Source organism: Chiloscyllium punctatum, chromosome 21 (genome assembly GCF_047496795.1).
Source record: "Chiloscyllium punctatum isolate Juve2018m chromosome 21, sChiPun1.3, whole genome shotgun sequence".
In the NCBI taxonomy this organism is placed as follows: Eukaryota; Metazoa; Chordata; class Chondrichthyes; order Orectolobiformes; family Hemiscylliidae; genus Chiloscyllium; species Chiloscyllium punctatum.
Genome location: NC_092759.1, coordinates 89,618,750 through 89,633,651, shown reverse-complemented (window position 1 = coordinate 89,633,651; position 14,902 = coordinate 89,618,750).

Below are 14,902 nucleotides of genomic sequence, written 5' to 3'. Positions count from 1 at the left end.
TCACATCCTGTCACTTCCAGCATGGTCTGCAAGTTTCCCTATGCTGGGCAGTGATCTAACACAATGTTACTGAACAATGCGCTGGGATGATGGACACAGTTCCACACCCTGGTAGCATATTTAATCTGGGTTCATGGATCAATGCACTACTGTGGTCTGCGTACCTTTACACTCTGGGTAGATTGTCGTTGTATTGCACAGTATACCAGTCCGGTTTGCACAGTGCTCCCTGTTTAAAACATCTGGGTTTATAGATCAATGCACTGCTATAGTGTGCACAGTGTTTCACTCTGGACTAATTGCAGGGTGGTGTTCAGCAGTACACTAGCCTGGTCTGTGCAGTGCTGCATGCCAAACAAATATCTCCTCTGGGTTTAAGGTGTCTGGTCTGGTTCGGTGAGGTGGATTGAGAATGTACCTTTATATTTGTTCACAATCATGTGATTGGACCCTCCAATTCTGACTCCTCCAGCCGGTCCCATTCTTCAGTCTACCTCTATCGTTCGCCAACATGTTGTCGATGAATAATTGTTCAGTTTTAATGTGAACAAATGTTCTGTCTATTTCTCTGGCCTTTGGCCTTGCTCACCCTGGAGCATCGGGATTCAAAACGATAAACCTCAGTAAGGTCACTCCTCAGAAACAACGCTCCAGGGAATATAGCCCCTGACCAATCATACTCTCCGTGTAGCTCAACATCACTCGCCACCACCACCCTACCCAACACTGCCAATATAATTGGAAATCTTTTCTGCACGCTTTCAAGTTTAACAACTTATTGCCTACAGCAGTGAAACAGAATTAAAAACAGTTTTACAGAAGTGGCGGAACTTAGTGTATAGTCGAACGTTGGTATTGCAGATGCGGGAAATAAGAGTCCGGAGTGTGGTGCTGGAAAAGCACAGCAGGTCAGGCAGCATCCGAGGAGCAGGAAAACCGATGTTTCGGGCAAAAACCCGATTCCTGATTAAGAACATTTGCCCAAAGGATCGAAATTCCCTGCTCCTCGGATGCTGCCTGACCCGCTGTGCTTTTCGAGCACCACTCTCTGAACCCAGTGTATATCCAAAATGCCTCCTGTTTCAAAGACAACAATTTCCACTCCCACGTGGTCGACGATGCTATCCAGAGCACCTCATCCACTTCCCGTACCTCTGCCTTCAAATGTTAGCAATCCAAACTCAATAGGGAAAGAACACTCTATTCTCACCTTCCATCTCACCAAACCTCCAGATACAATGCATTATCCTCCCTACAAACAGACCCCACCATCAGGAATATATTCCCCTCCCCACCCTGATCTGCGTTCCATAAAGAACATTCCTGGCGCGAATCACTTGTCAGGTCCACGCTAACCAACAACCCACCCTCCACTCCTGGCACCTTCGCATGCAACCACAAGATTTGAAAAACCTGCACTCTCACCTCCCCCTCACGTCCATCCGAGACTACAAAGGATCCTTCCACATTCTTCGGAGTTTTAGCTGCATTTCCCCACACGTCACCTACAGTATCCGTTGCTCCTGATGTCTCCTCTACATTGAGGAGACAGGACGCCAGCGTGTGGAACACTTAAGAGAACATCTCTGGGACACCCGCACCAAACAACCGCACTACCCCGTGGCTGAAAACTTTGACTCCCGCTTCCACTCCACCATGGACATGCAGGTCCTCGGCCTCTTTCACCGCCAAACCTTAACCATCCGCCTCTTGGAGGAAGAAAGTCTCGTCTGCTGCCTTTGGACCTTGGAACCACATGGGATCAATGTGGATTTCACCAGTTTTGTCATTTACCTTACCTCCAACTTATCCCAGTTCCAACCCTCCAACTCAGTACCGCCGGATGACCTGCCCTACCTGTTCATCTTCCTTTCGATCTATCCGCTCCACCCTTCTCTCTCACATATCACCTGCAACCCCAACTTTATAAACTTTTCACATTCTCAGCTATCTTCCCCCAACCCCAACTATTTTCCATTTAGCTCCCAGCACCCTTGGGCCACAAGCCTCATTCCGATGAAGGGCTTACACAAGAAACGTCAATGCTCCTCTGATGCTGCCTGACCTGCTGTGCTTTTTCAGCACCACCTTCTCTACTCTGATCTCCAGCGTCTGCAATCCTCACTTTCTCTCTTGAGTTAATGTATTCAGAAATTTCCTGAACAGACATTTCTTGCAGCTAGTCTGTTATTTTAGCCCTGTAGCTTTATAAACAGAGTAGGACATATACAGCCCTGCAGTGCTCTGTGAAAACTCCCACATTCAAGGAAAAAGTGAGAAAAGATTGAAAGATTTATAGTCTGGCCATCAGTAACCCTCATCCATTCCATTGAGACAGAGTAAATAATCCCTTTTATTATGATATGGAATGTAATGTAAGGAAGGGTTTAACTTTCCCTGTTTGTTTGGTGACTGTGATTAATGTCAGCCGCCATATATTCTAATTATTCCAGTGGAAAGTTCCCATCTCTTAATGGTATATGGGCTTCTTTCAATGTGTTATCCCATAGTATGAGTGGAAGAATCACCGTTAGCACTAACAGGGATCAGCAGCTCTAGATGGAGAAGGGGAGGAGAGATCATAATCTGAGAACGTTAGACTTGAATGTTCCAACAATGGATAAGAATCTGAGAACATTAAAGTGGAATGTTCCAACAATGGATCAGAATCTGAAAACAGGAGTTTGGAATCTTCCAACAATGGATCAGAATCTGAGAATATTAAGCTGGAATCTTCCAACAATGGATCAGAATGTGAGCACCGCAATGTTCCAACAATGGATCAAAATCTGAGAACGTTGGACTGGAATTGTACGAGAATGGACAGGGATTTATCCGATTACGCTGGTTTCTTTCAACATATTATGATTGGTTGTCATTTAATTTGCAGACCGATCATACTCTTCTCATTATTCAATGTTTTTATTATCCTCTCCTGACTACCGTTTGTGTCCCTGGTAAGTCAAACCATCCAGATATTTTTCTATAAACTAGTTATGACTGCATTACTGTTATTTCATGTAGTCTTCACTCCTTGCCACTATTGTTGTTCATGTTGAGACACTGAATCCACACATTCACTCTGCAGATAACGAGTAACGGCACCAGTGAACTTGTTCAATTACTGTCTCCCTTCTTGATTCAGACTATTAATCATGGGTCTCCGTGTTGCCCTACTCACTTTCAGATGTGAACCATTGTCTCACTGCCCTTGTTATTTAAGTATTGGGAGCGTGGAGGTCATTGTCCTCTTATGTTTACAAACTCTGTTTCCTTCCAGGAACTCCATCCCATTCGTGGCGAATATATATAAATTTCATTAATTTGTGGGAACTGGGCATTGCTGACTGGCCAGCATTAATAGCCCATTCCTATTTGCCCATGAGAAGGTGATGGTGAGCTGGACTCTTGAATCGCTGCAGTCCACTTGCAGCATTAGGGAGGGAATTCCAGGATTCTGACCCAACGACTGTGAAGGAACAGCGGTATATTTCCAAGCCAGGGTAGTGAGCGGCTTGGAGGGGAACATGCAGGTGTCATTGAAACAGACGAATCTTAAGTTTGGTGACCCCTTTGGCCATGAGATCATTTCTGACATCATGCCCTGATCATTATTAACTTTAACCATTCGCTGCTCCAGATTGTACTTCACTGGTTAACCCATCTGCTGTTTGAACCTTGAGCTGTGAAGTACAGACTTAATGATGACAATAATCTGCTGCTGACACTGTCGGGTTGAAACCTACAGAAACAAAACTGATTCGAACTCACACCAAACTTTCATCCATCTGATATTCCTGTGCACGCTGAGCTATATTACTATGGTGTCTGGCAATGTATTTACTTTAATATTCTCAAACTCTTTAACTCATATGTCCATGAAACTATCCTCGGACTCTCTGTGTCGATTTTCCCAATCCCTACCAGTGGGTCATAGTTGACCTGGTTTCCTTTAAGTGTATTTTCTCTCATGTAAAGATTTCCACATGCAACCACCCAACACCTCCACCATTCCTCCTCCCCCCCCACCCCCCGACACACACACACACACACACACACACACACACACACACACACACACACACACACACACACACACACAGACACACACACAAACACACACACACACACACACACACACACACACCTTATACTGGTCATATGGACCTGTTGTCAGCATTCCCCTGCTGTGTGTATTTGGTGAGTGTATCGTTCCTATGTGATAGTAAAAGTTTCCAATACTCCTTATGCTGGGCAGATAATCCAGTTTACTGAGTAGTACACGAGCATGGCCTGCACAGCTCTCCGTGTTAGTCTGTCATCTTCTCCCAGGTTGAAGTGTTCTGTGAAGGATATTTAGAATTTGATGAAACAAACCATTTCACCTGTTCGGAAAATACCTTTACTCAATGTTCTCATTATTGTAATATTGCTCTCTAATGAGTGACTCCTACATTTAGTCCCAACACCCGGTCTTTTTCTCATTATTTCCACAACATCTTCTCAGTTAATTAACTGCCTGTTTCTGTCTTTAATGTGAATCTTTCTGTCCCTCTGTAATTTTCCCTGGCCTTGGTTTTTGCCTCTCTAGTGTATCGAGTGCTGGCATTGTGAACCTCAGAAACAGTGAAATGGTGTGTCTTGGGCAGTTGTTCGCTTCTGAAAATGTATTGCTGGAAAAGCGCAGCAGGTCAGGCAGCATCCAAGGATCAGGAGAATCGACGTTTCGGGCATGAGCCCTTCTTCTTCCTGAAGAGGGGCTCATGCACGAAACGACGATTGTCCTGCTCCTTGGATGCTGCCTGACCTGTTGCGCTTTTCCAGCAACACATTTTCAGCTCTGATCTCCAGCATCTGCAGTCCTCACTTTCTCCTGTTGTTCACTTCCCACTGTATTCCATGTGGTGCTCCATGTCGGGGGGGGGGGGGGTGTATCGGGCAGATGTTCATTTCCCGGTATGCCCCATGTTACTTAGGGGATTCAGCAGCTTTGTAAGATGGTCTGTGCCTGTCCACTGAACGTCTGACGTATGTGTTTGTCCCTCTGAGTTCATTGTGTGGTCAGTAACACGAGGCGGCCCCTAGAGTATTATTGTAAAGGACCAGGTATCGAATATCTCTGACAATGCTCGCACTTAAAAAAAGGCTATTGTCTCGTTTTCTTAAAAGAGATATTTTAAAAGCTAAACTGCGTACTGCAAACGGCTGAAGTAAATAACTTAGAAGGCTTTTCAGGTTTTTTAAAAAAATACATGTTGATAACAATGGCCAGCTCTCAAGGAACTGGCTTTCCAGTTTTTCTGAGCTATAACAGTCACCAGGTGCTTGCAGTCGGAGATAGGTTGGATTCTTTTAGTAAATGATCCCTCACTGCAATTCTCTCTGAAATCTGTCTTGATGCTGTTTCCTCCTGGATTGGAGAACTGCGTGCAAGACTGATTAGCCTTGGATGTGTCTTTTTGCCAAGGGATGAGTTTATGGGGAGTTAGTACATTGGAGCAATTCATTAGTAGATTGTACTGTATCTATTAATCTGTTAAGGTTTCAAGTAGTTAAGTTATTCTAAACTCCTCTTCTATGTATTTTTATTAGAGTGTTTAAATAAATCGTGTTTTACTTAAAGTTGTGTGGTTTGACCAACCGCATCAAATCTGGAACACCCATTTCACATCTGCCTTTGCTATAAAGTAGTGGGGCGGCACGGTGGCTCAATGGTTAGCACTACTGACTCACAGAACCAGGGAGCCAGTATCAATTCCTGCTTACGACTGTGTGCAGTTTGAACATTCTCCCTCTGTCTGCATGGGTTTCCTTTGGGTGCTCTGGTGTCCTCCCACAATCCGAGGATGTGCAAACAGGTTAATTGGCCATGCTAAATTGCCTATAGTGCTAGGTGCATTAGTCAGGGTTAAATGTGTGGTAGCCGAGTGAGGGTGGGTAGTTTGGTCTTTGATGTGGGCTTGTTGGGCCGTAGGGCCTTTTTTCATTATGTTAAGAACCTAACCGAAGACAAGCTTGGCGACCAGACATTCTGCTCTGGTCCATCGCAATCTGGGGACACTTGCCCGGTTCGAAATCGATAATTCCAAATCGGGTTCAGGATTAGAATCCCGACAGAGTGGAAGCAGGCCATTTGGCCCAACAAGTCCACACCAACCGTCGGAAGAGAAAACTATCCAGATGCATTCCCCTCCCCTATTACACCATATTTACACCTGACCTACACATCGCTGAACAGTACGGGAAATTTAACATGGCCATTTCGCCTAACCAGCACATGTTTGGGCTGTGGCAGGAAAATGGAGCACCTGGAGAACACCCACGCAGCGAAGGCGAGGATGTGCACAGGGAGATTGTTGGGCTCAAAAGCAGCGTCTTGTAATTGTTCGTTTCTTTTGGTCTGGGTATTGAATTCGGTTGGTTTGTACAGTGCTTTGTGTATGGAATGTTGCAATCAGGGAGACCCGTGGATTTTGTTAGCCATCACCGCGTGAGATTTGGGGGCAGTGTTCACAGTGATTCTGGCTCTACAACATGATAAACAAATGAAGCACAAGATACAGAGAGGGGAAACTCTGTAAATAGAAATGAGCAACCTCTTCCATATCAAGCCTGGGTCTTCCAATTACATTTTCCATAAATCCCAAACCGAGTGGGACAGTCTTGAGGGACCGAATTGTTTCCTCTATTTCTGTGCACCATGCTATAACAATAAGTGGACTCTAACTGCTCCTGTCGAGCCGTTTAGAGGGGTTGAATGGGACACAGAAACATGGGACTGAGGAGCAGGAGCGGGTCATTAGAGAACTTGAGCCTTCTCCAAGAGGCATTAAGATTTTGACTGATCAGATTGTGGTCTCAGCCTCATCTTCCTGTCTGTGTCCCATTATCTGTGACTCACTTCTCTGTCAAATCTTTAACTAACTCACCTGTGAATACTTGTAATCAGAGAAGAACCACAAACTTCTGGGGAAGAGAATTCCCATTCGAATGGCCCTTTTGGAATTCTTCCTCATCCCGCTGTGAGAATAACAGAATCATACAGCGTGGAAACAAGTCCTTTTGTCCAATTTGTCCATGCCAATCAGGCACCTTACTCAGATCTCGTCCCATTTGCCAGCATTTGGCCCACATCACATGATCCATTCCTATTTATGTACCTATCCAGTTACATTTTAAACGTGTAATGGTACCCGCTTTCACCACTTCCTCTGGCAGTACACCCACCAGCCTCTGTATGAAAAGGTTTCCCCTCAGGTCCCTTCTAAGTCTTTGCCCTGTCACCTCCACCCTATGCCGTCTAGTTCTGGATGCCCCTACACTGGGAAAAAGCTCTTGCCCATTCAGACTATCCATGTCCCTCAGGACTTTTTAAAACCTCTGTCATGTCACCATTCAGCCTCTGACAGTCCAGGGGGAAAAGCCTCATCCTGTTCATCATCTCCCTGTAGCTCAAACCCTCAGGTTCCAGAAAATCCTTGTAAATATTTTCTGAACCCTTTCAAGCTTAACAACATCCATCCTTTAACAGAGTCAACTGGTATGTACGCAGTTTTCTTGAAGTGGCCTCACCTACGTCCTGTACAAGCGCAACACGTTACTCCAACTCCTATTATCAATGTTCTGACCGATTAAGGCAAGCATGTCAAACACGTTCCTCACTACTCGACCGACGTAAACTCCACTTACAAGGAACTATGAATCTTCACCCATAGTTCTCTTTGTTAAGCAACATTCACCAGGGCACTACCCCGCTTTAACTTACCAAAAATGTAAAACCTCACAAATATCTAAACTAAACTCCATCTGCCAGTCCTTGGCTCATTGATGGTCAAGGATCCCGTTATATTCTGAGACAATCTTCTTCACTGTCCACTGCACCACGTTGGTGATGTTATCTGTAAACTTACTAACCATGCCTCCGATAATCACATCAAAGTTGTTTATGTTCGTGATAAAAAGCAGTGAGCTCAGCACTGATTCTTTCAGCACCCCGCTGGCCACAGGTCTTCAGTTTGGAAAACAATCCATTACCTTCAATCTAATTTTGTATCCAATTGGTTAGCTTTTCCTAGATTACATATAACCTAATTTTAGTAATCTGTCTATGATGGGGAACCTTATTAAATGCCTTGCTGAAGTTTGTGTAACAATTGTACACCACGGTGTATTCTTCAATCTTCTTTGTCACCTCTTCATAATACTCAATCACATTAATTAGCGATGATTTCCATCACACAAATCCATATTGACTATCCCTAATCATTCCTTGTCTTTCTAAATAAATGCAAATTCTATCCCTCAGAATCCCTCCAAGGAACTCCTCGTCTATGACATTGGCTGATTGAGTCGATAATTCCCTGTGTTGTTTTGGCTCACTTCTCCCTTTTCTAGCCCCACTCCTCCACTGCCCACAAAAAATAATTATAACTATGTTAGTGATATTGCCAATGATATAGTTCTCAGAGTGTGTCAGGGTCAGTGTTAGGAACAAGTCAGGCAGATTTCTTTAATCTACTAAAACAACATGCCTGTGACCAAAACAAACTATGATGGAAAGAGGAATGACGTGAGGATATTGCAAATATGTACAGTGATATTTCCCTTTGAAAAATACTGGGAAACACACACACACACACACACACACACACACACACAGACAGACAGTCACACAGACACACACACGCACAGACAGACACACATACACACGCATGCGCACACACATACGTATTGTTGATAACAAACTGAAAAGCAAAGTTTCTGCAAAGTTAACTTGAAAGAACATTGTCCAAATATGATTCGAACTTATGACCTTAGGAAAAATGAGAGTTTGACCAAATGCTGTTCTATTTGTACAGTCATCAAGTCCTACAGCATGGAGAGAGGCAGAGAGGCCCTTTGGCCCACATTCGTCCATGCTGACCCAAATATCAAACCACACTAAACTCATTTTCCAGCACTTGGCCCATAGCATTCTCGACCTTTCCTGTCCATGTACTTGCCCAAATGCCATTTAAATATCGTTAATGTAAATGCTTCAACTCCTTCCGTTGGCAGCTCATTCCCTTTGTGAACCACTCTCTGTGTAAAACAGTTTCCATCAGTTTCCCTTTTATTCTTTCCCCTCTCACCTTAAACTGATGATCTCCCGTCCTTGATTCCCCAGCTCTAGGAAAAAAAGGTTGGGTCCATTTACCCTATCCATGTAAACTTCTATAAGGCCCCTCTCCTGTGATCTAAAGATAAAAGTTCTCGCTTGTCCAACCTCTCCCTATAATTCAGACTGTTGGGTCCTGGCAACATTTTTGTAAATTCCGTCTGCCCACATTCCAAATTAAAAACACCCTTCCGATCGCAACGTGACTAAAACTGAACACAGCACTACAAGGGCAGACTCACCAACGTCCTGTATAACTACAACATAACTTCCCAACTGCTCTCCTCCATGTCCTGACCGATGGTTGCTCGTGTGGCAAAAACCTTCTTCATTGCCATGTCTAACTATGACCCCACTTTCAGAGAACAGTGGACCTAATCTCCATGCTCCCTCTGCTCAACTACACTCCTTAAGGTCCTACCAATCAACATGAAACTCTTACCTTGATCTAACGTTGCCAAAATATTCCTTGATCCACTTCTCCAGTTTGATCAAGGTCCTGCTGCAATTTCTGATATACTTCCTCACTGTCCACGATACCACCTATTTTAGTCATGATTCAGAGATGCCGGTGCTGGACTGGGGTGTACAAAGTTCAAAATCACACAACACCAGGTTATAGTCCAACAGGTTTAATTGGAAGCACATTAGCTTTCGGAGCGACACTCCTTCATCAGGTGATTGTCAATCACCTGATTAAGGAGCGTCGCTCTGAAAGCTAGTGTGCTTCCAATTAAACTTGTTGGACTATAACCTGGTGTTGTGTGATATTTAACCTATTTTAATGTCATCTTCAAATTTCCTAACCATGCCTTGTACATTCGCAAGAATATCATTGATACAGATAACAAACAGCAATGGGCCCAGCAGAGACCCCTGAGGCACTTCATGTGTCACAGGCCTCCAGTCCGAGAGCATCCATCTTCTATTAAACTCTGCTTAGTACCATCAAGCCAATTGTGTGTCCAATTTGCCAGCTCCCTCTGGATTCCATGCAATTCTAACCTTCCAGACCAGCCTATCAATGGCAACCTTGTCAAAGGCCTTACTGAAAACCACACAGTCTACCGCCCTACCCTCATCAACATTCCTGGTCACTTCATCAATGAACTCAAACAAATTTGAGAGGCATGATCTCCCACTCACAAAGCCATGCAATCTTTCCAGTCTAAAAACAACTATTAATAATTATTATTAAAATTAATAACATCAAACTAATAAATAATAATAATATGACACTTTCATTGGAGAATAAATGTTTCATGATATGTGATATTGGAACGTGCATCATGGGTGAAGGGCAGAATAGATTTTGTACCTGTGTCATTGAACTGTTTTGAGAAAAAGCAAGGGTGACATGGTAGTTCAATGGCTCGTACTGCTGCCTCATAGTGCCATGGATCCGGGTTTGGTTCCAGCTTCGGGTGACTCTCTTTGTGGAGTTTGCACATTCTCACTGTGTTTGTGTGTGTTTCCTCTGGGTGCTCCATTTTCCTTCCACAATCCAAAGGTCAGGTGAATTGGCCATGCTTAGTTACCCATAGTGTCATGTGCATTCGTCAGGGGTAAATATAGGGTAAGGGAATGGGACTGGGTGGGTTACTGTTTGGAGGGTCAGTGTGGTCTTGTTGTGCCAGACGACCTGTTTCCATACTGTCGGGAATCTTTCAAAAAAGCTATTTCTAAACAAACCTTATCTTTCCAAATGCATGCATATCTTATCCCTCAGAGGCTTCTCAAGCAACCTACGTACCACAGATGTTAGACTTCCTGGTCTATCGATCCCAGATTTTTCTTTGCTTCCCTTCTTGAATAACGGCACAACATTTGCTAATCTCCAATATTCTGGAACCTAACCAGTCGCTAACGATGATGCAAAAATATCAACCAGGGTCCTCGTAGTTTCATTTCTAACCTCTTGCAGTGTTCTTGGATGCATCTGTTTACAACCAGGAGATGTATCCACCTTCATACATTCTAATGCATCCAACACACCTTCTCCTGTAATATTGACTCACCCCAAGATAACACTACGACTTTTGTTAACCTCCCAAGTTTCATGTATTTCTCCACGCTAAAAGCAGAGGAGAGATATTCATTGAGAAGTTCGCAAATCTCCTACGGTTCTAGACATGCATGTCCATTTTGGAACTTGAGTGGTTATACTCTCATTTAGTTATTCTTTTTACTTTAATATACTTAATGAACCTCTTTGCATTCACCCTAATCTTCTCAGCCAAGGCTATCTTGTGCCCCCTTTTCACCCTCCTGATTTCCTTCTTCAGTAAACTCCTGTATCCCCTGTATACCTCCAGGTATTCCCTCGATCCCAGCTTCCATGGACCTGAGCCACGCCTCTTTTTTGCGGGTCAAAGCCTCAATATCTCCTGACATCCAAGGTTCCCTCTACCTACCAACCTTGCCTTTTACCCTCACAGGAACATATAGACCTTGAACTGTAGACATTTCACTTTTAAAGGCCTCCCACTTGCAGGAGGTCCCTTCGCCTGCAAACTCCTCTAACCAACCCCTTCAAGCTCCTGTCTAATTCCATCATAATTCGCCTTGCCCAAATTTTGAACTTAAACATGTGGACCAGTTTTGTCCTTCTCCATAACTATTTAAAAATTAATAGAACTATGCTTGCGGGTCCCAGAGGGCTCCCCCACTGTCACCTCAGTCACCTGTCCTGCCCTAGATCTTAGAGTAGGTCAGGCTTCGTCCCTTCCTGAGTTTCACCCTCTACTTACTGCTTGAGGAAAATATTCCGAACACACTTAACAGATACACCCCGTCCTAGTCCTTAATTCTATGTCATTCCCAGTCTATGTTAGGAAAATTAAAATATCATACTAATGCAATCCTATTGGCCCTGCAAGTCTCCCCAGTCTGTCTACATACTTTTGTTCCCCTAATTCCTCGTTTATTATTTGGGGGCCTATTGTACAATCCAAATCCTATCACCATTCCCTTCTTATTTATTAGCTCCCCAGACAAATCCTCACAGGATGATCCATCAATTATTTTATCTCTGATTACTGCTGTGATACTCGCCTTAATCAAAAATGAAACTCCCTGTCTCCTCTTTCCACCATCTCTGTTCCGCATAAAGCACCTGTACCCTGGTACATAAGCTGCCAGTGCTGTCCGTCCCTTAGCCATGTTTCAGTAATGGCTATAATATCCCAGTCCCATGCACCGATCCATGCCCTGAGTTCATCGGCCTTACCTGTCAGCCATCTTGCATTGAAACAGTTGCAATTTAATTCAACAAGCATTCCTTGCTCTCTGTCATTGTCTAGCCTGACCTGTCTCTTCATTTTACTGTTTCTGATTACTGTATAGCCTTCCAGCCTCGCACTTGTCTCCCTGCTGTTGAGGATCCCACCACTCCCCAACCCCAGCCAATCTAGTTGAAACCATCTCTTGCAGCAGTTGCAAACCTGCCTGCCGGGATATTGGTCCCCTTCCAGCTCAGGTACAATCCGTCGTTCCTGAACACGTCATCTTGCCTCACAAAAGATCCCAGTAATCCAAAAATCTCTGCCCCCTGCACCAATTCTTTAGAAACCCCTTCGTCGGCCATATCATCCTATTCTTACCCTCACTAGCACGGAGAACTGGAAGTAAACTGGATATTAGCACTGTCTTTTACCCTTTTCCGTAGCTCTCCACAATCACTCTGCAGGATGTCATCACTATTTCGACCTGTGTCATTCTGTCCTTTGTACCAATGTGCACAATGACTTCTGGCTGCTTCCCCCCACTGCCTCCCCCAACCCCCAGTGAGAACGTTCTGCAGCCACTCTGAGGCATCCTGGACCCTGGGCATGTGGGAGGCTACACACCATTCCGGATTCCCATTTGCAGCCACAGAATCTCCTGTCTGTTCCCCTCACTATCGAGTCGGATAATTACTTCTGTTGTTATTCTGCTTGCACAGCCTTCTGACAATGGGATTTCTTCATGAATTTGGCTGAATTGCTTTGCTTCAGGCAATGGGAAGATTCCAATGAATCCTCATCAGGAATCCTCCATTAGTGGGAAAGACGACTGGGCTTTGTTTCACTCCCACACATTGCTGTGATGAGCGAAAGGGAAACAGAAAGGGAGCAATAGAATGTTTCTCCACAGATAGGCTACATTTTCCATCTGTAAGTTAAATCAGTAACATTATCAGTCCCACACTAGACTCTGTGAGCTCTTCTTGAACATTGTCTGAACTCTATGACTCCATCACATTCTCGACTCCAGGTCAGTGCATTATTGCGGTATCAATTCATTAACAATAAATGGTTCTACTTGTTTTGATGATGTGTTACTATGTGCTTCCATAATGTAAAAATAAGTGTTTCATGTCTTCACAATATCGGTGTTAAAATGAATATTCTTAAACATATACAGTAAATGCTGGAAAAGCTCAGCTTGTCTGTCAGCATGTAGGAAGAGAATTCACAGTTCAATTTTACTGTCCAATGACCTTTCCTTTGAAACTGATTTTTTCTTAAATTATTTCCCCAGTTTTATTCTCCCACACAATGAGAAATATCCATCTGGTCTTCACCAACTACGCTCTTCTCAAGATCTTATATGGCCAATAAAACATCCCTCATTCTCAGGCCGAACTGTTAATTCTTCACAACGTAATGCCTTCATTCCAAGAATGCGTAAAGAGAAACATCTTTGAGACGTTTCGAAAGCAATTTTGTTTTTTCCCAGTTTAGGCTGTATAACTACACATAATGCAACAGATGTAATCTCAGCAATGCCCTGTACTGATGCAAAAAACATCGCTAAGATCATACCCAACACCCCTTGCACAAAACAGGATCACGACATTTACCTTCTAAATCACTTGCTACATGTTCAGGTTAATTTGATGTGATTCATGTACTAAGACACACAAATCCCTCTGTAACACTGAGTTCTGCATTCTCCTTGCATTTAAATAAATTTCTGCTGTTTCATCTTTTCCCCAAAACAGAAAATTTCCATCACATATATATTGTACTGGTTTTTTTCTGCTGAAGCTTTGCTCACAGCCATCCTCTGTCTGTATGCCATTGCTTGTTGCTATGCCCTCCCCCAATCTGTGTCCCATTGCAGACGTTCTGCACTCCCACTGTCTGTATCCCATTGCAGAAGCACTGCCCTCCTCCATCTGTATCCCTTTGCTGATGCTCTACCTCCCCGTCTGGAGCCAATAGCAGACCCTCTGCCCTCACCTGTCAGTATACCATTGCAGACGCTCTGCCCTCCTCCTGTCCGTATCCCATTGCAGACGCTCTGCCTTTTCTCTGCCCTCCACTGTCTGTATCACATTGCAGACACTCTGCCCTCCCCCGGTCTGTATCCCATTGCAGATGCTCTGCCCTCCCCGTCTGTATCCCACTGCAGACGCTATGCCTCCCCGGTCTGTATCCCACTGCAGACGCTATGCCTCCCCTGTCTGTATCCCACTGCAGACTCTCTGCCCTCACCCATCAGTGTTCCATTGCAGGCGCTCTTCCCTCACCCTGTCTGTATCTCATTGCAGACGCTCTTCCCTGCCCCTGTCTGTATCTCATTGCAGACGCTCTTCCCTGCCCCTGTCTGTATCCCGTTGCAGACGCGCTGCCCTTCCCCTGTCTGTATCTCATTGCAGACGGTCTGACCTCCCCTGTCTGTATCCCATTGCAGACGCTCTTCCCTCCCCCTGTCTGTATCTCATTGCAGACCGTCTGACCTCCCCTGTCTGTATCTCAT